This window comes from Alosa alosa, chromosome 10 (genome assembly GCF_017589495.1).
Source record: "Alosa alosa isolate M-15738 ecotype Scorff River chromosome 10, AALO_Geno_1.1, whole genome shotgun sequence".
NCBI lineage: Eukaryota > Metazoa > Chordata > Actinopteri > Clupeiformes > Clupeidae > Alosa > Alosa alosa.
The window spans coordinates 33964450-33989449 of NC_063198.1; the positions used below are offsets into that span (position 1 = coordinate 33964450).

The following is a 25000-nucleotide window of genomic DNA, read 5'->3' on the forward strand; positions in this document are numbered from 1 at the left end:
AAAGATTTAAGAACAATTGTCATGATACATTTGAACATGCTACCATAGAACATATTTTCATATGCATTGATGAATTTATGGGAGGGCGAGGGAAAAGTGGTTGTAGCCTAGGCTATCACCAAACACAGGGGAGGAGAAGTGCGATTAGGTGCTCCACCATATATGAAAACAGTGCACGTCTGTTTTGCGGTGAAAAAATGTAATCCAAATTCCGGTTAAATGCATCAATTAGGCTATAGAAACTTTCAGAGACGGCTGATTCAGTATTCAGAGCATCAGTTTTCTTCATTGTAGGCTACTATGTCAAAAGCAACTTGTGTTTGTTTGCCTTTCTAATAGGCTATCATTTGTTTACTTTCACGACATCCACTTCTCAATCTACTAGGGTATTTTAAGGCATAGCCCTAGTCTACGTGCAGTAAATAGTTGAGTAGACTATTGAGTAGACCCCCCCCACACACACACACACACACACACACACATATACTTAATATGTACTTAGAGTCCATTAAATTCTATAGATTTGTTTATGTTGCTTTCTGTTCTGTGGGCTGTAATTGAGTTATTACAAAGCTGTGACAGGTGCTACTGCCCGTACACACACTCATGCTACGTTTCTTTACATTTACTGGGACAAACAGGCACAATTACGTACATCTACAGAACCTGACAATTGTGATGACATGTTGAATCACTCCTCTGATGCTAGTCATGCCCACCACACTTGGTCCAGCTTGTTAGCGGGACAGGTTGCAGTTGAGTCAGCATCAAGGGCCTATGACATTGCACGCGGCATGCGCTATGAAACCCATTACTTTCAATGGCGTGTGTGTGTGTGCGTACGCAAGAACTGGTCTGCCGCAGCGCTGAGCATTTTGCCACTTTGCCGCTCTTACGCAATCATGTTGAACTTTGACCGCGGCGCAATGTTAGTCATTGGTATTTTGCACTGAGCCCAGCAGCAAGCACAACAAAAATCGTTTGGACATTACCTCAACCAAGAGCAACCTAGCAGTGAGCACAGCGCATGCCGTGTGCAATGTGATAGGCCCTTAAGGTGTAAATCACCACACTAGATGCTAATGTTAGCTGGTTAGCTGAAGATATGTAAATCACCACACTAGATGCTAATGTTAGCTGAGTGAGTGTGTTAGCGGAGTGTGTGTGTCTAGCTGAGTGTGTGTGCTGTGTGTGTGTGAAATTGTGTGTGTGTTGTATGGCATATTGGGTGTATGGGATGCTGATATGGCTATAAGCAAATTACTGTTATGTGCATGTGTGGTGTGTGTGTGTATGTGTAAGGTGTGTGTGTGGTGTGTTTCAAGTGTGAGCTACGAGGGTCCTGCTGATAGTGCATAGTGTGTGTGAGGTGTGTGTATTGTATGGAGAGTGTGTGGAGTGTGTGTGTGTGTGTGTGTGTGTGTGGTGGTGAGATACGGACAGTGTGGCTACGAGGGTCCAGCTAATGCTCATCTGTGGACAGAGGGGATCAGTTTAATCTGCCGCTGCCGTCCGCCTTTCTGCTGGGATTAACGGAGCGGATTACTGTCCACTCCACTCCACTCTACTCCAACGCTGGCACTTGATGCCTCTGGCACGTGGCACAGTGGGCAACACAGGGGGCAATACAGGGGGCAATACAGCGACCTCATCAACAGGCATGAGGAGGGAACATTAAACCGCTATATATATACACACACACACACACACACACACACACATATATATATACATACACACACACACACACACACACACACACAGTACATACACACACACACGCAGAAACGCACACACACATTGCCACTTGGCCAATCCGCTGCTTTACTTTAATCTGCTTTGGGAAGCAGACACACACACACACACACACACACACACACACACACACACACATTTATGATAATATCTATGTAAGCTCTGGACAGGGATGGCCGTGTGTGTGTGTGTGTGTGTGTGTGTGTGTGTGTGGCTACTGCTCTACCTACTTTACCTCTGCTCTACCTTTAACACGCCACTGACACACACCTCACCTGTCTGTCTCCCTCACCTGTCTCTCTCTCACTTGTAGGAGCCTGTCTCACCTGTAGGAGCCTGTCTCTCTCTCACTTGTAGGAGCATGTCTCTCTCTCACCTGTAGGAGCATGTCTCACTCTCACTTGTAGGAGCATGTCTCTCTCTCACCTGTAGGAGCCTGTCTCACCTGTAGGAGCCTGTCTCTCTCTCACTTGTAGGAGCATGTCTCTCTCTCACCTGTAGGAGCCTGTCTCTCTCTCACTTGTAGGAGCATGTCTCTCTCTCACCTGTAGGAGCATGTCTCTCTCTCACCTGTAGGAGCCTGTCTCACCTGTAGGAGCATGTCTCACCTGTAGGAGCCTGTCTCACCTGTAGGAGCATGTCTCACCTGTAGGAGCCTGTCTCACCTGTAGGAGCCTGTCTCACCTGTAGGAGCATGTCTCACCTGTAGGAGCATGTCTGTAGGAGCATGTCTCACCTGTAGGAGCATGTCTCCAGGTTCGATGCGAGCATCAGCAGCGACTGCCCCGCCCTTCATGATGGAACCGATGTAGATCCCTCCGTCGCCTCGGTCATTACTCTGACCAACGATGCTGATGCCCAGGAAGTGATACTTCTCTAGAGGAGAGAGGGAGAGAGAGGGAGGAGATAGGGAGAGAAGGAGGGAGAGAGAGAGGGAGGAGAGGAAGAAGAGAGGAGATAGGGAGAGGAAGGAGAGAGAGAAGGAGAGAGGAGAGAGTAGATGGAGGAAAGAGAAATCATCACAGTACTGCAGCAAGATATGTGTGAGAGTGCCACACACTCAGGAACAATGAACGCCAAACACCACCACACCCTGAACACACACTCACTCACATACAAACACCCCAAACACCACCACACCCTGAACACACACTCACTCACATACAAACACCCCAAACACCACCACACCCTGAACACACACTCACTCACATACAAACACCCCAAACACCACCACACCCTGAACACACACTCACTCACATACAAACACCCCAAACACCACCACACCCTGAACACACACTCACTCACATACAAACACCCCAACCAATACCACACCCTGAACACCCTAAACACTCACTCACATACAAACACCCCAACCAACACCCTGGCATGACACAGATACAGTATGTGCATATCATACCCATGTTGAGTGTGATGGTTAGTGTGTGCTTACCCATTTAGAGTGTGACGGTGATGAGTGTGTGTGATTGTGTTTAATGAGTGTGTGTGATGGTGTTTAGTGAGCGCTTACCCATGTTGAGTGTGACGGTGATGATATTGAGGCTCATAGTAGAGTCTGTGATGCTGCTGAAGGACGACGACTACAAGCAAGGAAGAGGAGAGTGAGAAATCTTTTACACACGCACACACACACACACACTTAAAGATCCTTGCAAACACACATTATACACTACCGGTCAAAAGTTTGGGGTCACTTAGAAATTTCCATTCCACTCCATTATAAACAGAATACCAGCTGAGATCAGTTGCATTGTTTTTTTAATCAGGGCAGCAGTTTTTAGATAACATTATGTGCTTATATAATTGCAAAATGGTTTTCCAATGTTTTTCTCAGCCTTTTAAAATGATATCAGATTAGTAAACAGAATGTGCCTTTGGAACATTGGATGAATTGTTGCTAAGAATATTGCATAAAAGATCAGCCATTTCTTTCTACAACAGTTGAGAAGTCTTTTGCAATTATTATTTGCAATAATTTCTAAGTGACCCCAAACTTTTGACCGGTAGTGTACACATACACACACACACACACACACACTAGCTGCTTTCAGACCCAGGTGTAAGTCGGCATGTTCTGCGGATGTCAAGCGGTTGGGCCGTATATCTAAACAACATAATCGGCTATTTGGAACTCCGAACTCAGCCGGCTCTTACACTACTCCCCCCCTACTATGTAAATGAGCTAGTATCTGAAGGAAGAGAAGAACATGCAGAGATTATGTTCATGTGCGTCTTCAACCACGTTCAACCTGTTCAACCACACAGAGATTCAGTTAATGTGCGTTGGTGTCGTTCACACATATGACCGCATAATATCAGCCTGTTAGCATCATATCTGAATCACCCGAAGGGTTGGACCTCCGTTTGACAAAGCTCCGCATATTTCAGAGGACGTGTCTGAAAGTAGCTACTCAGACAGTGTGTGTGGGTCTGAAAGCAGCTACTCAGACATACAAACTCACACATACACATCACACAGACACTCTCTCGCACACACAGACATAGACGCCCTAACACACACATCTCACCCGCCCTTACACACACAACTTACACACACATCTCACGCGCCCTAACACACACATCTTACACACACATCTCACCTGCCCTAACACACACATCTCACCCGCCCTTACACACACATCTCACCCGCCCTTACACACACATCTTACACACACATCTCACCTGCCCTAACACACACATCTCACCTGCCCTTACACACACATCTTATACACACATCTCACCTGCCCTTACACACACACATCTTACACACACATCTCACCCGGTCTATCTTGTTGACTTTCTGTCGTCGCCGTTTGCGTTGGTGTCGCCTCATGAGCTGTGAAGAGGAACTCTTCTCTGTGGAACTGCTGAGTCTGCCAGAACACACACACACACACACACACACCATTATCATCATCACAACATATGGTATTATATGGAGAGAAAACATTTGCCTTTGAGTATTTTAGTAGTCAGTTGTAAACAAAGAACTCTTCTCATGTAACCCTTTTGTAAATGGACTAAAGTTCGCTCTAAATATCTATGTGTATCGATTATGCTAACCGTTAGCATCTCTATGGGATTTCTCATATACATTAGCCATAAGCTAACGCATTAGTTTCTATTCTGTAACTTGGAATGCTAGCCTACATGATTTCTCTTAAACAAAACATTGAAGGGAATGTTGGTCTGCTTAGTTTTACAGTGAATCCTAAGTAAATGTTTTTGAAAGGAACTTCAGCTTCAGACTTTCTCTTGAGAAACTGTTTGGCCTAGTCATCTTCTCTAATGTAGCTGGCTAGACCATGTCATTGCCACACACACAAGTGGGGGCAAAATTGGAAATGTGTCATAGAGTGACAATTGGTTGATTTGGCTAAAAAGTCACATGTTAGGTTATTGGTTATTATTGTATTGATGCTATTCATAAATAATGAGCTGTAAAGTAACTCAGACTTTTACAATTTTTTTTAAAGGATATCGACTAATTATCGTTATCGTCAAAATCACAAAAAATATCGAGAGATTATTTTTTGTCCATATCGCCCACCCCTAGTGTGTGTGTCTGTGTGCCCATGTGTGTGTGGTTGTGTATGTGTTTGTGTGTGTGCGATTGGTGTGTGTGTGTGTGTGTGAGAGCGAGAGAGAGAGAGAGTGAATGTTTGTTTGTCTATGTGAGTGGGTGTGATTGGTGTCTGTGTGCGTCTGTGTGTGTGTGTGTGAGGTGTGTGTGTGTGTGTGTGTGCATCTGTGTGTGTGTGTGAGAGTGTGTGTGTGTGAGTGTGTGCATCTGTGTGTGTGTGTGTGTGTGTGCATCTGTGTGTGTTTGCATCTGTGTGTGTGTGTGTGTGTGTGTGTGTGTGTGTGTGTGTGAGACCTGCTAGCGTCCTCCTCCTCACTGTCCATGAAGGAGCTGGACTCGAGCTCACTGCTCATAACGGAGCCGCTGTCACACCCCATCGCTGAGTCTCTGGCCACACTCTCTCCCTTAGAGTGACCGTTCACATGTGGGACTACACACACATACAAACACACACACACGCACGCACACACGCACGCACGCACCACACACACACACACACACACACACACATACACACAGGCACGCACGCACGCACGTACGCGTACGCATGCACACACGCATGCACACACACATACACACACACACACACACACACTCTTGTCAGTTGGGTTGGTATTTCATTAGCACACACTCCTACATGAGCACACATTCCTACACACACTCCTACATGAGCACACATTCCTACACACACACACACAACATGAGCACACACTCCTACGCACTACATGAGCACACACTCCTACACACACTCCTACATGAGCACACATTCCTACACACACACACACTACATGAGCACACACTCCTACATGAGCACACACTCCTACACACACTCCTACATGAGCACACACTCCTACATGAGCACACACTCCTACACACACTCCTACATGAGCACACACTCCTACACACACACACTACATGAACACACACTCCTACATGAGCACACACTCCCACATGAGCACACACTCCTATACACACACACTACATGAGCACACACTCCTACACACACTACATGAGCACACACTCCTACATGAGCACACACTCCTACACACACTCCTACATGAGCACACACTCCTACACACACACACACACACACTACATGAGCACACACATCCTACACACACTCCTACATGAGCACACACTCCTACACACACACACACACACACTACATGAGCACACACTCCTACACGAGCATTTATGACGAGGTCAGAGGACACTGACACACTGATATCTGAGGTCAGAAAGCTTGCTGACACACACACACACATACACACACACACACACACCATTACATAATACACACATATACAGTAGATCACTATGGGTTGGAATTTTTACAGATAGAAACTTTCACATACAAGATTTGGGGCGGGGCTTGGGCTCAGGGTGACATCGGATTGGCTGGAAGGCCCTGGGAAGGCGGAGACATCGCTGGACTACTGGGTGTGTGTGCAGCTGTTGGTTCACACCGAGACACTCCAACAGAGTCGCACCGACCATGCTCACTACTCACACACACACACACACACACACACACACACACACACCATTACATACACAAGCACACACTCAATCTACAGCTCTGAGTATTCACTCCCATGACAAAGAAACAAACTTGTTTTAAACTCCTACACACCCTTATGGGTCATTCCACGTCAATTCACCAGGCTACGGCCCTTATAGGTCTCAAAAAATTCTGAAAAAATTACCAGGTGTACCTATGTTACCCAGGAGACACACTGTAAAATTACTATGTAAGATCAATACTTTCCAAGATACAGCCAGTTTCATGTTTCTCCCCCTGTAAAACTGTCTGTATCTTGGAAAGTATTGATCTTACATAAGAGTAATTTTACAGTGTGTCTCCTGGGTAAATATAGTACACCTGGTCATTTTTTCAGAATTTTTTGAGACCTAAGTGGCCCCAGTTGAACTGGACCCTAATATGTTAAACGTGCACACACCTCTATGTACACAATAATTCCTTACGTATTAACACACCCTTAAAACAAACTTTAGTTTTTAAACCGTACGCATATCACACCCTTACGTACACACACCCCAAAACAGAAATATTCAGCTCCACTACTAACTTCCACTCTAACTCACACACACACACACCATGTTCTCTCACACACACACACACACACACACACACACACACACACACACCACACACACCACACACACACACACCACACACACACCACACACACCACACCACACACACCACACCACACCACACACACACACACACACCACACCACACGCACACACACACACACACACACACACACACACACACCAATAATACACACACCACACACACTACAATAATAATAATAATACCACATAATAATAATTCACATTACACAACACAATTACCTACAATAATACACACCACACACACCACACACACACACACACACACAACCACACACACACACACACACACACACACACACACACACCATATACACACACACACACACACACACATACACACACACACACACACACACACACACACCACACACACACACACACACACACACACACACACCACACACCACACACTCACACCACACACACACACACACACTCACACCACACACACACACACACACACACACACACCCACACACACACGTACACACACACACACACACACACACCACACACACCCACACACACACAATAATAATACACACCATACCACAACACAGACACACACACACACCCACACCACACATAATATTACACACACACAATATTAATAATAACACACACACACACACACACACCACACTCACACAGTGAATGTGTGAGAGAGGGAGGGAGAGAGGGAATGTGTGAGAGAGGGAGGGAGAGAGGGAATGTGTGAGAGAGGGAGGGAGAGAGTGAGAGAGAGATAGTGTGAGAGAGGGAGGGAGAGAGTGAGAGAGAGATAGTGTGAGAGAGGGAGAGAGAGGGAAGGGGGGTGTTGAGTGTGACAGATGTTGATATGAAAACAAACAAATGTGAGAAGGGAGGTGGAAAGGGGGAATCATTCATTACACACACACACACACACACACACACACATACACACACACACACACACACACACACACACACACACACACACACATACACACATACACACACACACACATACACACACACACACACACACACACACACACACACGCTTCTTGAATTTCCCCTAGAGATCAATAAAGTATCTATCTATCTATCTACACACACACACACACACACACACATACATATAGCCTATTACACACGCAGACAAAGACCATCAAACAACTGAGATGAACCTCAGCAAAAGCAAGGGGCTAAGAAAGGACCCAACTCACACGCACCTCCACAGATGCAAACAGCAGCACTCACATCCTGCACAGAATGAATGACTGTAAGCTTGTCCACTCAACACCAGTATATCAGTAAGCAAACGGCTACACATCTGCCACATTCTGAATAGGCTACACTTGGTAATGCTTAGAAACATACCGTGGTCTTTAGGTGCACTAATGTATAGGTAAACTAAATGTATACACATGTACACCTGCGCGCGTCTTGTAATCTCTCGGTAGCCTACTTACCTCCTCTATGGTGGTGGAAGACAAACGCACGCGATATCCGCGGGAGCCATCTGAACAACGTATCGCGAGCGCGCAAAATAGTCAGCAAGTTGCGCTGTCCCGCTTCAGCGGCACTCATCGCTGAGCGCGCAGCCGTAGCACACCGAGGACACACTCCGTCCTCATGTTCAACACCACCATCCATCTAGCAGCGCCCATACACAAAGCCACTCCCCCTCCCCCCGGCAGAGATATCGCCGGGACAAACACAAAACCATCAGATCATAGCCTTCATACTCACCATCACACAAACACACACACACGCGCAGCCGAGCTGTATTTGACACAGAGGTCTGTGAAGTGAGGGCACTTCATCGCCTCGTTGACACCAGACCCTTCTCCATTGAGAGTGCATCTTGAAATGGTTTATTGACTTACAACTGAAATGGTTTATTGACTTACAACTGACTTGCATTTAACTCTTACCAACTCGTTTCAGAAGTGTAGCAATCTTGAAAATGAAGGTTTTAAACGCAGTTGTTTACTCAATTCCAAAGACATACGTCCATCCCGGATAAGCGATTGCATTAAATGTATTTACGTGCCTGTGTTTTAGAGACATTGGAAATGGGCTTCAATGGCCTCTTGGCCAGACGGCCCTGCAGAGCAAATCCCAAATTTGACGAAAGTTCGTACAGGTATTCCCATGCTAGGACTGCGTGTTTCTGTCTTCATTATGACAGGTGTGTGAGATTGACGAATGATCAAATGTTTCTTGTCCACCAATGAGAGCAGCACAGTCTCTGTGGAGAAGCCTAATGCACACTCCTCACGGCTCGTCTCGCGACTCCTCACGGCACCAGTATCGTCCGCCGCACAGCGCTACACTCCATCATGGCTCGTCTCGCGCTCTTCTCCGCTGGGGTCCAAGGACGCGCGGCCCAAACTCCATCTCTCACAGGTAATTAGCGGCTGTGCGACAGCTTCTGCTCGAGCTAGTGATGTAGCGCCGATGCTGGCCACGCGAGCCGCTCTCCTCCGTCCCACTGGCCCAAAATAAACGCGCGCGGATTCCTCCCGGGACCACGCACCTGCACGTTGGCCATTAATTACTGCGCGCGCGCTTGGGGCGTTCATCTCCGGAGAGGGAAAGGGCGCCACGTTCCGGGAGTAGGTCACACACAGGGGGCGTCGCCATGAGGGGCAGCTAGGTCACACACAGGGGCGTCGCCAGGAGGGGGGCAGCTAGGTCCAGACGTTTTATCGGGGTGGCACTTGGGAATCAAAACTACTAACTACTGTAGAATTCTGGGGTATTCTTATTGAATTCTGATGTGTTCATATGTTACTTCTGTGTGTAGTATACAACAGGGAGAGGTCCATATTATTGTACATAACTGTGCCTTAGGCCTGTGTACCAGCAGGAAGGTCATACAGGCCGATGTTTAGGAACATCCGAGGAACATCAGTGATAACATGGGCCGAGGGAGACAGCATGTCTGCCTATTCGGGCTAGTATCTCCATCTGGCCAGGGCCGGGTTGTGTACACTGGTTGGCACCTGCCACGTTGGCATGGTTGACGTTTGTATGTTTTAGTATAACAGGCTTTGTCTTAGGTTTTTACACGGAGACGGATCGAGGAAGCGACCCGAGGAGCATCTTCTGTCGGAAGGCTCAGCAGCCGCTTCTAATAACAACCACAACTGTTAGACTCTGCACAGTTTTACTGTTTGAGACTTAGCCTGTGTTCTGTTATTCATTATTGTACCATCTACAATAAATCATTATCTAATCGCCGATCCTGATCCCGCCGTCAAGCTTTATTAACCATCTTCAATACAGACATTAGAACTAAAATACAACGCAACAACCAGAGAATCCAACACTACTCAAAGCGTTTTAAAGATTAGGATAGCCTATTTTAACAATGGCAATAAATTGTGTAAAGCCAACACTGATACACAGGTCAGTTTGTTGTCCACTCCAACACATTTTCCATAAATAGGCCAATGCTATAAAAAAGTACATTATGATAATGCACCTTACTTAATCAGTCTTATTCAAATTAAAGAACAATTATAAATAGGCTACTACAAATATTGTATGCAGATATTTCTTTCTGATATCCACTCCAAGTCTGGCAATCTGGCAATATAAGAACCATGGTGAAGGGGGCTTTGGGGCTGAGCAATTTTAGAAATTTGGTGTACAGAAATGAATGCCATTTTTTTTATTTAAAAATGAAAAATTCCCTTTCTGTGCTCCTTATCTGTGACACGAACTGATCTGACCTGACTGAACCTGAGTTTGCGTTCTGTGTGTCCACTCATGATGATTCTAAAACAACTTTTTACTGCATTGTCATGAACAAAGTGAAGGCAAAAGGTGTTTCTTTGTCGAATAAATTGGGATGCAATGTGAGTCTCGAATTGGATGCCATGCAGGAATTTGCTGGGATCTCAAAACCGCATTATGAACATACTTTGCCATAGAGAAACACGTTGGATTATGAACAGGCCTTGCCACCACAACACACAAAAACGTGGGGTAAGTCGATCTATATGATGTTATTATTTTGATGTCATTTCGTCTGTTTTATAACCCAGAAGGATTTACTTGGTATCAAATGATAGCGCTGTGTCTCCTCTTTCATCTGACATGCGTGACATATCTATCCGATCACGGGTTCGTGAGTAGGGCCTAATTCAAACGAGAGTAATGGGTGTGCAGCGTTGGTTTTTGTACATGATGTTATTTTGCAGTCACGTTGTCTGTTTTTATAGCCCAGAAGCGTCGATATCCTTGGTACCAATAGATAGCCCGTTGTCTCCTCTTTCTTCTGATATGCTTGCCATATCTATGCGATCACGGGTTCGCGAGTAATTCAAACGAGAGTAATGGGTGCGCAGGTGAACTGTAAATATGAATCAATTAGATTTAATTTCATGATTTTTTTTTTTCATACTTGATCGCACAGGCAAGTGTTTAGTCTCGTTGGAAAGCCCCACTTCTGCTCTGTCACGCAAATAAGGTCTCGCTGTGATGAACAGTTCTGGAGCAATGTAACAAAGAACTCAGGCAAAGCAGCCTGCCTCTGCCTGACCTGCTATGGCAAGAACCACAAGCAGTCAGCAATTTATGTTTTTTATAAAATAGCCTAGGCTAGACACTATTAGACTACTTTTATTGGAGCCATCCGGAGATATGTGCCTAATATGCTAGCATTTCACCCGAATTGTATTGAAATATTTTTGTAACATCGTTAGCCTTAGGTAGGCTCTGACATTGATGTGTGGGGCTGATCAGAAATAATCAGATGCCCGAATCTGATTATTTCTGATCAGCCCCACACATCAATGTCAGAGCCTACCTAAGGACAGCCCAACGCAGCTCACTTGGCTATGATTCGTGACACATTCTAACATCTTATTAGCATTAATTTTCCAACTCATCATCAACTCACCTGTTGTTACTGAGGTTAAGTAGTAGTCTACTGTCAAGTGTTTTTAACAGATGACTTGAATTGTCCCGCTGCTGCTGCTGCTGCACTAGGCCTAGCCTACTCACGATTTGATCACAACAGTGGGCTACACTTCCTGACTGGGCCAATGGTCATAGATAGAGTGCAGTAATTGGTTCAGTCCCTGCTTTGCAAAGTGCCGTCGAAAACGGCAGCAATTTTTTTTGTTTTACTTTTCACTGAAAGGAGCTGGGGGGGCCAGCAGGGTGGCCAAGCTTTGACCAGTGGTGGCCGTGGCCCCCCCTGGCCACCACGTAGCTCCGCCCCTGCACACACACACACACACACACACACACACACACACACACACACACACACATACACACACAGTAGGTCAGAGTAAAGAAAGAACTGAAAACGTGACACACACACACACACAACTCACCTCACCTCTCTATACACACCATAGACTGTATATATAGTTATATATATACAGGATATGACACACACACACACACACATACACAACTTACCTCACCTCTCTATACACACCATAGACTGTATATATAGTTATATATATACAGGATATGACACACACACACACACACACACACACACACACACACACATACACACACAGTAGGTCAGAGTAAAAAAGAACTGAAAACGTGACACACACACACACAACTTACCTCACCTCTCTATACACACCATAGACTGTATATATAGTTATATATATACAGGATATGACACACACACACACACACACACACACATACACAACTTACCTCACCTCTCTATACACACCATAGACTGTATATATAGTTAATGAGGCCACCGACTCGCTCTGCTCCACACTGACCTCGTGTCTAGACGAGCTGTGCCCTCTTACCACAAGGCCAGCTCGATCCAAACATTCTCATCCATGGCTAAATGATACCCTCCGGATGGCAAGCACCAAACTCAGAGCTGCTGGAGGAGAGGAAATGGCACAAATCCAGACTAGCTGATGACCTCACAAACTACCAGACACTCCTGACCTCCTTCTCAGCCAGCATCACTGCTGCTAAGACGGCTTTCTACCATGACAAAATCAACAGTGCTACAGACACTCGAAAACTTTTCTCAACCTTCAAATCGCTACTCAACCCTCAGCTGCCTCCTCCTCCATCCAGCCTTACTGCAGATACCCTCGCCTCATTTTTTACAAACAAAGTGTCGGCAATCAGCAGTCAATTCTCTATATGCCCACTCAACGCATCTGACTCAGATACCGCACTCCTACAACCTCTAGGGACTGCTGGAACATCTTTTTCAGCATTCACGCCTCTCTCCGAGAGTGAAGTGTCCAGACTCCTGACATGCAGCCGTCCTACCACATGCTCGCTGGACCCTACACCTACGAGCCTACTTCAGTCCATCAGCCCGACCATCGCTCCAGCTATCACACATGTGATCAATGCCTCGCTAACCTCCGGCACATTTCCAACAGCGCTCAAAATGGCCCGGGTAACACCGCTTATTTAAGAAAGCTTCTCTCACCCTGCTCAAGTCGAGAACTACCGCCCTGTCTCACTACTGCCTTTCCTATCCAAAGGCATTGAACGAGCAGTCTCCAAACAGGTCTCTGACTTCCTTTCACAGAACAACCTTCTGGATCCAAATCAGTCTGGGTTCAAAAGCGGCCACTCTACCGAAACGGCTCTGCTGTCTGTAACAGAAGCCTTAAAAGAAGCCAGGGCGACCGCCGGGTCATCAGTACTCATTCTGCTTGACTTATCGGCTTGCCTTTGACACGTTAATCACCGTATCCTTCTCTCTATACTCGCTGACATGGGAATCTCGGTTCTGCTCTCTCCTGGTTTGAATCCTACCTCACAGGACGCTCGTTTTAACGTATCATGGCTGGGTCAGCTATCCGCGACCTCACCATCTCACCACAGGGGTCCCCAGGGCTCAGTGCTGGGCCCCTCCTCTTTGCTATCTACACCACCTCCTTGGGACAGATTATCCGTTCACACGGCTTCTCATACCACTGCTATGCAGACGACACACAGCTCTATCTGTCCTTTCCACCTGACGACCCCCTGGTTTCAGCACAGATCTCGATTGCCTTTTCAGACATAGCTACATGGATGAAGGCACACCACCTCCAGCTGAACCTCTCAAAGACTGAACTGCTGGTCATCCCAGCTAAACCTACCATACACCACGACATCAACATCAAATTTGACTCCCTGTCTGTTTCACCGACCAGGACTGCAAGAAATCTAGGAGTTGTTCTTGACAACCAACTAAACTTCTCAGATCATGTTGCCTCAGTCGCCCGGTCATGCCGTTTTGCACTCTACAACATCGAAAAAATCAGGACTTACTTGACTCAAGATGCTACCCAACTTCTGGTTCAGGCAATAGTCATCTCAATGACTCAACTACTGCAATGCCCTCCTGACAGGTCTCCCAGCCTGCGCGCAGTGAAACCACTTCAGATGATCCAGAACGCCAAGGCGCCCTGGTCTACAACCAACCCAAAAGGGCACATGTTACCCCGCTGCTCATCCAGCTACACTGGCTACCTATGGTGGCCCGCATCAAATTCAAGTCTCTAACGCTTGCCTACAAAGTAGTCTCGGTTCTGCTCCCACCTACTTGAATGCCCTCATACAGACTTACACTACCTCCAGACCGCTGGCTCCTCTGACGGCGTCTAGCTCTACCACCGCACGCTCAAGCCAATCCAAACTTTTCTCATCTGTTGTTCCTCGTTGGTGGAACACACTGCCAGTTCCTACAAGGGCAGGGACATCCTTTTCCACTTTCAAAAAACTCCCTGAAGACCCAGCTCTTTAGAGAACATCTACTCTCATAGCAACACTTACAACAATACTCCAAGATGGCGGCGCCAGACACACGCAGCGACCTCTCTCTGTCCCAACCGCACGGTGTTTTGTTCGTTTAAAAGTGTTTGTCCGAAAGTTTTACGTGTTCGCTTGCCTTACTACGCCGTACTACAAGTACAGCAGGCAGTTTTTAATTGACATCTGCAAAAGCAAGTTTTGCAGCGTTCTGACTTTGCAACAGAGACGCTAAAGGAACTCGACTACTCCGCCTGCAACAACACCGACTTCGCCTGCTACTCCTCCCGAAAGAAAGCGCCGGAAGCGGTGTGCGAGGAAGCAGAAGAGGGGCAAGCGCTGAGGCGTCCGGCCAGGCTAGCGGCTAGCCCAACTCGCCCAGCAATACCATCCATTCTCCTGGCAAATGTAATGATCACTGGACAACAAAATGGATCACATAATGACTGCTGAGATCAACGAACCGACAGTAAGTAACTGCTGTGTGCTCGTCTTCACTGAGACTTGGTTAAATGACAACATTCCGACTCTGCTGTACAACTGGAGCAGCTAGCATGCTATCGAAAGCAGACAGGGCCATTGTAAAGGGAGGTAAATCACGAGGAGGAGGAATCTGTGTTTACATCCGTGACGAATGGTGCCGGACACTGTAGTAGTATGCAAACACTGCTCACCACTGGCAGAGTTTATGATCATAAAGTGCCGCCCTTTTACCTGCCAAGGGAAATTACTGCGATTCTGCTAGTCGCAGTATACATCCCGCCTACCAACAACAACAGCGATAAGAACGCGGCTCTTAGTGAACTGTACCAGGCTGTCAGTGAACAACAGACAGCACACCCAGACGGTTTCACCATCTTCACTGGAGATTTTAACCATGCTGATCTCAAAACTGTACTTCCAAAGCTACACCAGCATGTTGATTTTCCAACAAGAGGAGATAACATCCTGGACCTGGTCTACACTGCACACAAAGGAGCATACAAAGCCACCCCCTTCCCCCACATTGGACTTTCAGACCATATCACTGTTATGCTAATGCCCGCATACAGACAAAGGGTAAAAGCGAACAAACCGGTTTGTAAGCAGGTAAAAGTGTGGCCTGAGGGAGCCTCCGATGCTCTTTCAAGACTGCTTTGACACAACAGACTGGGAAATGTTTAAGCAGGCAGCCACTTACAACAACCGACAGACATAGAGGAGTATACAGACACTGTAACCTCTTACATCACCAAGTGCATCGATGATGATGTGACCCACACAAAAGACATCATCACTGGCTAACTGGAAGCCATGGCTGACAGGGGATGTCCTCAGGCTGCTGAGGGCCAGAGACAAAGCCTACAGAGCTGGGGATGAAGCTGGCATGAAAACAGCGAGAGCCAACCTGTCCCGTGGCATCAAGGAAGCAAAAAGGAATACACTCACAAGATAACCACCCACTTCAAAGACAGCAGGAACGCACAAAGCCTATGGCAGGGCATTCAGGCCCTCACGACTACAAGCCCGCCACAGAGCTGTGAGAGCAACATCCCTCTGCTCAACAACCTGAACCGCTTCTTTGCTCGCTTTTGAAGCACAAAACAGCACCTGCCCACAGAAGACCCATCCCCCTCTACATGAGCAGCCCCCTGTGCCTCTCTGCCGACAGCGCGAAAGAGGACACTTGCTGCCATCAACACCCGTGAAGGCAACAGGTCCAGACAACATCCCAGGTCGTGGCGCTGAAGGACTGTGCAGGGGAGCTTAAGGATGTCTTCACAGACATCTTTAACACTTCCCTGAAGCAAGCCATCGTCCCATCATGTTTCAAAGCTGCCACCATCATACCTGTGCCGAAGAAAACTGCTCCATCCTGCTTCAATGACTACCGCCCTGTGGCACTGACACCCATCATCATGAAGTGCTTTGAGCGGCTTGTCATGTCACATATCAAAGCCATTCTCCCCCCCACCCTGGACCCCTTCCAGTTTGCATACCGAGCCAAGCGGTCTACAGAGGATGCAATCTGCTCTGCCCTCCACCCAGCCCTCACCCACCTGGAAAAAAGAGACTCATATGTGAGATTGCTGTTTATAGACTTCAGTTCTGCATTCAACACCATAATACCACAACAACTCATCTGCAAACTTGACAAACTGGGACTCAGTACCTACCTCTGCAACTGGCTACTGGACTTCCTCTGTCAGAGGCCCCAAGTAGTACGTGTTGGCAACAATACCTCAAGCAGCATCACACTGAGCACAGGGGCCCCCCAAGGCTGCGTGCTCAGTCCGCTGCTCTTCACCCTGCTGGACGATGACTGCACTGCAACCTACAGCAACAATCACATAGTGAAATTTGCTGACGCATTAATAACTCTGGTGGGTCTCATCACCAAGGGCTTACGAGACTCAATACAGGTTAGAGGTCGACCATCTGACCACGTGGTGCAGGGACAACAACCTCCTGCTGAACGTCAGCAAGACCAAAGAGATTGTTGTTGACTTCCGGAGAGGTCACACCCAACACCTGCCACTGACCATCGACGGTGCTGTGGTGGAGAGAGCGAGCAGCACCAAATTCCTGGGGTGCACATCAGTGAAGACCTCTCCTGGACCACCAACACTGCATCACTGGCTAAGAGAGCTCAGCCGCCTGTACTTCCTGGAAACTCAGGCGAGCAAGTGCTCCACCAGCCATCATGACCACATTCTACCGAGGCACCATCGAGCATCCTCTCCAGCTGTATCGCTGTGTGGGCGGAAGCTGCACTGAATACAACAGGAAAGCCCTGCAGCGCATAGTGAACACAGCTGGAAGGATTATTGGTGCTTCACTCCCCTCCCTGAAGGACATTTACACCACCCACCTCACCCGCCAAGGCACCAAAATTGTGAGTGATGCAAGTCACCCCGCCACAATCTGTTTGATCTACTGCCCTCTGGGAAGAGGTACAGAAGCCTGCGCTCCCGACTACCAGACTCACCAACAGCTTCATACACCAAGCCCGTGGGATGCTGAACTCTCTCCCTCCCTCCCCCCTCCACCCTCAGCTACATAACATCCTGGACATTGGACCCAAAATGGCCCTGCACTGCACCACTTGCACACTTGCACACTTGCACACTTGTACACTTTACAACTGGTGTTGTTGTCCTGAAACACAACACTTCTGCTGCTCTTACATAACTTGCAACCACTATGCCACTTTCTTCTTACTTAGGTCAAACAGAACTACCCAAGCCTTTTATTGGCCTGAATTTGCACTAGTATTTTTATTGACTGTCTATGCACAATTTCAACCACATTTTGCTGCTCTTATTTTCATTATTATATGTGCCCTCTTATTTACTTATTTACTTACTTTTTTTGTTACTTGAATGTTATGTTTGTCTGTGGACCTAAATTGGTAAAATATGTCTTGTCTTCACCGTGGGATAGTGAGAAACGTAATTTCGATCTCTTTGTATGTCTGGAACATGTGAAGAAATTGACAATAAAGCTGACTTTGACTTTGACTTTGAACAAGTCTTACTGATCCTAGCACTCACCAGCCGTTTTAAACTGACAAGTAACGGTTAAAAACAGCACTCACCGACGCACTTATTCTTACTGTACTCTAATGTTTTTTTAAACTGTCCTAAAATTGTGAGAATTGTTCCAAAACATACTGTTTACCATGTTGTTAGTCGCTTTGGTTAAAAAGCGTCAGCCAAATGTAATGTAATGTAATGTAATGTAATATACAGGATATGACACACATACACACACACACACCTCACCTCTTTATACAGACACACACCTCACCTCTCCTCTCTATTACACACACACACACACACACACACACACACACACACACACACACACCTCTCCTCTCTATACACATACACACACACACACACACACACACACCTCTCCTCTCTATACATACACATACACACACACCTCACCTCCTCTCTATACACACACATAGCTCTCCTTTCCTCTCTATACACACACATACACATCTCTCCTCTCTATACACACACACCTCACCTCTCATCTCTACACACACACACACACACCTCACCTTTCATCTCTACACATACACACACACACACACACACACACCTCTCCTCCACATGCTTTTGTTGCATTAGTTATAGGATCTCTTGGATCAAGTAGATGTCAACAAGCTTTCTGACCTCAGATCAGCAGTCACAGGGGGGAAACAGAAACAAAACTACACACACACACACACAAACACAGAAACACACAGAAACACACACACACACACAATTACACACACATACACACACACATATTTTATAGGGAGACAGTTGTGCACACACACATACACACACACATATTTTATAGGGAGGCAGTCGTGCACACACACTCACACACACACACACACACACACACACATATTTTATAGGGAGACAGTCGTGCACACACACATGCATATTTTATAGGGAGACAGTCGTGCACACACACACACACACACACACATACACACACAAACATATTTTATAGGGAGGCAGTCGTGCACACACACTCACACACTCATTTGATGTGTGTTCTGTTCTGGTAACACACACACAGAAACACAGAAACACACACACACACACACACACACACACACAGAGAAACACACACACACACACACAGAAACACAGAAACACACACACACACACTCATTTGATGTGTTCTATGCTGGTACTCACACTCCTCTCTTCTGCGTCTGGCCTTCTCTGCCTCCCGCTCCCTACGGTGGCTCAGGAGGGACTCGCTGGCCGTCTCTGTGTCCACCCCCTCTCTGCTGCTCACCGCGTGTGCGCTAAAGCAAACACACACACACACACACATTTATGCCAATAATCACACATATACATGTACACAGATATATATACACACATAAACACACACAACTTAAAGTGCCCACATTATGACTATTTCTCAACAAGTTAAAAATAGGTATATGAGTTCCAGAAAACAAGTTTCTGATGTTGCTTGCTGGAAAAGATTCTTATTACAGATCTCTATTCCCCTCTGATTCCCTCTCTTTCCATGCCGTCTCTGCTCCTAGGAGTGTGTGCTCATGTAGTGTGTGTACATATTCATGAGCTGCTGCGGTGTAGAGACTAACGGGACTATAGAACGTGTGAACGTTACGGAACCAGAATGGGACCCTGAAGTAGGAGGGGAGTGTCCAGGGAAACGCTTTTTGGGTTAAACGCATTTTTTTGCATCGTCTTGGCCGATCGTCCAAACGAATCCTGTAAACGAAATCTTGAATTTCCCCTTGGGGATCAATAAAGTATCTATCTATCTATCTCTATCTAACGCACTGCCCGAAACCGCACTTTTCGTGCTTTTTGTCCCAGGGTGGAAAAATCTGAAACCAGAGCCCTTGCGAGTTCGTAGCCCAGCGAAACCGCATACTTGCCTATTGATAATGTCATCGCCACACCTCAGCTGCCCTGGATTTGACACTTATTGCCTAACAATACTAGTTTTCATACATGACATTACCTGCAATTACACAGTAGGATAAATATCACAACTGGTGCTGTGCAGCGCCAATAGCTTATCATGACTTGGTGGACTGAGCAGTGTTTTTCCAATGTGTTTTCTTGATGCATTCTAGCTACTGTCAGTGACTGACGCGAGAGAACTAGTCAGAAGTTATTAGGGAGGTGTGGTGTAAGTTTAAAATTAATTAAAACTTTAGCATAGTGCCGGTGTAATTCGTTTATTTTACATGTTTACAACATAAATAAATGCATTCATAGTCTAGTGAAGTCAGATATAAGCCTACAGGTCGCTTAGAAATCATGTTAAGCCTAGATGCGACAAATGTATCGACTGTTACTAACAAAGGTATTATAGCAATATTATAAATGTGGCGATAGCCTAATACTTGGGTAGGCCTAGCGTTTAACCTATGCACTTGCAGTGATAGCCAAAACTAATATGAATCGCGGACTATACAACCAAAGAAAGTAAAGGAGATTATTTGCACCTGCGTTAGCCAAATAAAGGGACTGCACCCTTCACAAAGTGAAGTTTATTAGTTTTATAGTTGACTACAGTTGACAGTTCACTATCAGTCCACACAAACGATTCTGGATTCTTTGCACTAGTCATTTTCGTTGTAGCCAGAGAATGTCTACGGGCTCGGTCGTATTCTGTCTGTATGTAGGCTATACACCGCGCAAGCTTTGGGGAATTTCTGAAATAGAAAGAGTGCCACCTACAGGCCTGGAATATGAAGTAACTATGTACACACTCTATGTACACACACTATGTACACACTCTATGTACACACTCTATGTACACACTCTATGTACACACACTATGTACACACTCTATGTACACACACTATGTATACACACTATGTACACACTGTATGTACACACTCTATGTACACACACTATGTACACACACTATGTACACACACTATGTACACACACTATGTACACACTCCATGTACACACTCTATGTACACACACTATGTACACACATACATAAGTATATAAGTATAAGTATATATACTCTTTTGATCCCTATATAAGTATATAAGTACAAGTAGTATATATACTCTTTTGATCCCTATATAAGTATATAAGTATAAGTATATATACTCTTTTGATCCCGTGAGGGAAATTTGGTCTCTGCATTTATCCCAATCCGTGAATTAGTGAAACACACTCAGCACACAGTGAACACACAGTGTGGTGAAGCACACACTAATCCCGACGCAGTGAGCTGCCTGCAACAGCGGCACTCGGGGAGCAGTGAGGGGTTAGGTGCCTTGCTCAAGGGCACTTCGGCCGTTCCTACTGTTCGGGGTTTGAACCGGCAACCCGCCTGTTACAAGTCCGAAGCGCTAACCAGTAGGCCACGGCTCTCGCCAAAAAAATGATGACGTAGCTGGCCATGCCGATTTTGACCAGCCGGAGACTGAAGGCAGGATACAGTCAGAAACGCGTATCTCACTCAGAACAGCATGGATGTTTTTTTTTTCCAAGTTTGTATGCGTGTGGAAGCACCAGAGACACAAAATAACACCCCAATCCCAGAAAAAAGTGTTTTTTTTTCCACAATATGGGCACTTAAAGTATGTATTAGCATAATACACACTCATCAACTAACCACACACACACACACTCTCATCTACTAACCACACACACAACCACTCAACACACTATCAACAGTTAACCACACACACACAACCACTCAACACACACTCATCAGCTAACCACACACACACAAGCACTTAACACACACTCATCAACTAACCACACACAACCACTGAACACACACACAAGCACTCAACACACACTCATCAACTAACCACACACAACCACTGAACACACACTCATCAACTAATCACACACACACACACACACAAGCACTCAACATACACTCATCAATGAACCACACACACACAACCACTCAACACACACTCATCAACTAACCACACACATACACACAACCACTCAAAACACACTCAACAGCTAACCACACACACACAATCACTCAACACACTCTCATCAACTAACAACACACACAACAACTCAACACACACACATCAACTAACCACACACACACACAACCACTCAACACTCTCACACACACTCAACAGCTGAGCACACACACACCCAACCACTGAAAACACACACACACACACACACACCAGTGTTTCCCCTAGAATTTTTTCCAGCAGCGGTGCTGTTGATCGTAGGAAGCCCCCCCCATCAATTAACCACACACACACACACACACAAGCACTCAACACACACTCATCAACTAACCACACACAACCACTGAACACACACTCATCAACTAATCACACACACACACACACAAAACCACTCAACACACACTCATCAACTAACCACACACACACACACAAACTTACACACACACACACAAGTCACACACACAGACACACACAAGCACTCAACACACACTCATCAATGAACCACACACACACAACCACTCAACACACACTCATCAACTAACCACACACACACACACAACCACTCAAAACACACTCAACAGCTAACCACGCACACACAACCACTCAACACACACTCATCAACTAACCACACACACACACACACACACACACACACACACACACACACACACACACACACACACACACACACACACACACAATCATTCAACACACACTTATCAACTACACACACACACACAACCATTCAACACACACTCATCAACTAACCACACACACACACACACACACACACACAACCATTCAACATACACCCATCAACTAACCACACACACACACACACACAATCACTCAACACACTCTCATCAACTAACCACCCACACAACAACTCGACACACACACATCAACTAACCACACACACACACACAAGCACTCAACACACACTCATCAATGAACCACACACACACAACCACTCAACACACACTCATCAACTAACCACACACACACACACACCACTCAAAACACACTTCACAGCTAACCACGCACACACAACCACTCAACACACACTCATGAACTAACCACACACACACACACACACACACACACACACACACACACACATCATTCAACACACACTTATCAACTAACCACACACACACACACAACCATTCAACACACACTCATCAACTAACCACACACACACACACACACACACAACCATTCAACATACACCCATCAACTAACCACACACACACACACACACAATCACTCAACACACACACATCAACTAACCACACACACACACACAACCACTCAACATTCTCACACACACTCAGCTGAGCACACACACACCCAACCACTGACAACATACACACACCAGTGTTTCCCCTAGAATTTTTTCCAGCAGTGGTGCTGTTGATCGTAGGAAGCCCCCCACCCCAAAAAAAGAGAAACATTTGAAAAAATGACTCCTTAAATTGTGACTTCTGGTGGATTTTGTGAAAGAAATGGACAGATTGAGTTACAAATGATGACATAACCATCAACACAAGCATTTACAAAGCAGGATTATTGCAGTACTTGAACAGGATTATTCATGTTTTTCTTTCACCTTTTTCCTTTACATTATTAGTATTAGCCACTGTACAAACTATTACTATTTAGAATATACAGTGCTGTGCATAGTTAAGACATTTATATATAATGTATTTATTTATTATATATGATACATTAAAACATAATTGATGTCCTATTTTTTTTTAATTAAACATTAAGACAAAAGGCAAAATATGTTTTTATTCCTCCCTTTAGTCAATTTCAGCATGGGTGTCTTAACTTTTGCACAGCACTGTATAAACTATATAGACTTCTCTTTCATGTCATTACACTGTATTGGTGCTGTGCAAGTGGAATTGAGTGCCTGTCACTTTAATGCCGTGACGCCCGTGAGGCTTGCTTGATTTTCACGGTTTTAAGCTATGTGGATGAAATGAATTATGTTTCCCATGTCATTTGGTAAAATAAATGCTAAAAAACCCGAAGAAAATCTATCTTGGATTATAGCAGATAAGTGGCTTGTGTCATATCTATAATTTTGATGAGCTCTACAGGAATTACAAACTATCTCAGATGTAAATGCTTGCGTATCCTATTACTCAAATTCAATTAAACCCACCAATAGGCTAGCTAGACCTTAGTTTCAGCCTAGGTATGTTAGCAACACAGGGCTTGAAAGCATTGACTGTATAACAAACAAAAACGAAACAATGCGTGGATTTATCTGGGAATAGGCTACTGAAGGT

General features: G+C 45.7%; 1 pseudogene; it reads right to left on the minus strand.

The window, feature by feature from the left end:
- The window catches only part of LOC125301598, a 52072-nt pseudogene that overhangs the window by 9534 nt on the left and 17538 nt on the right, over positions 1 to 25000 (minus strand).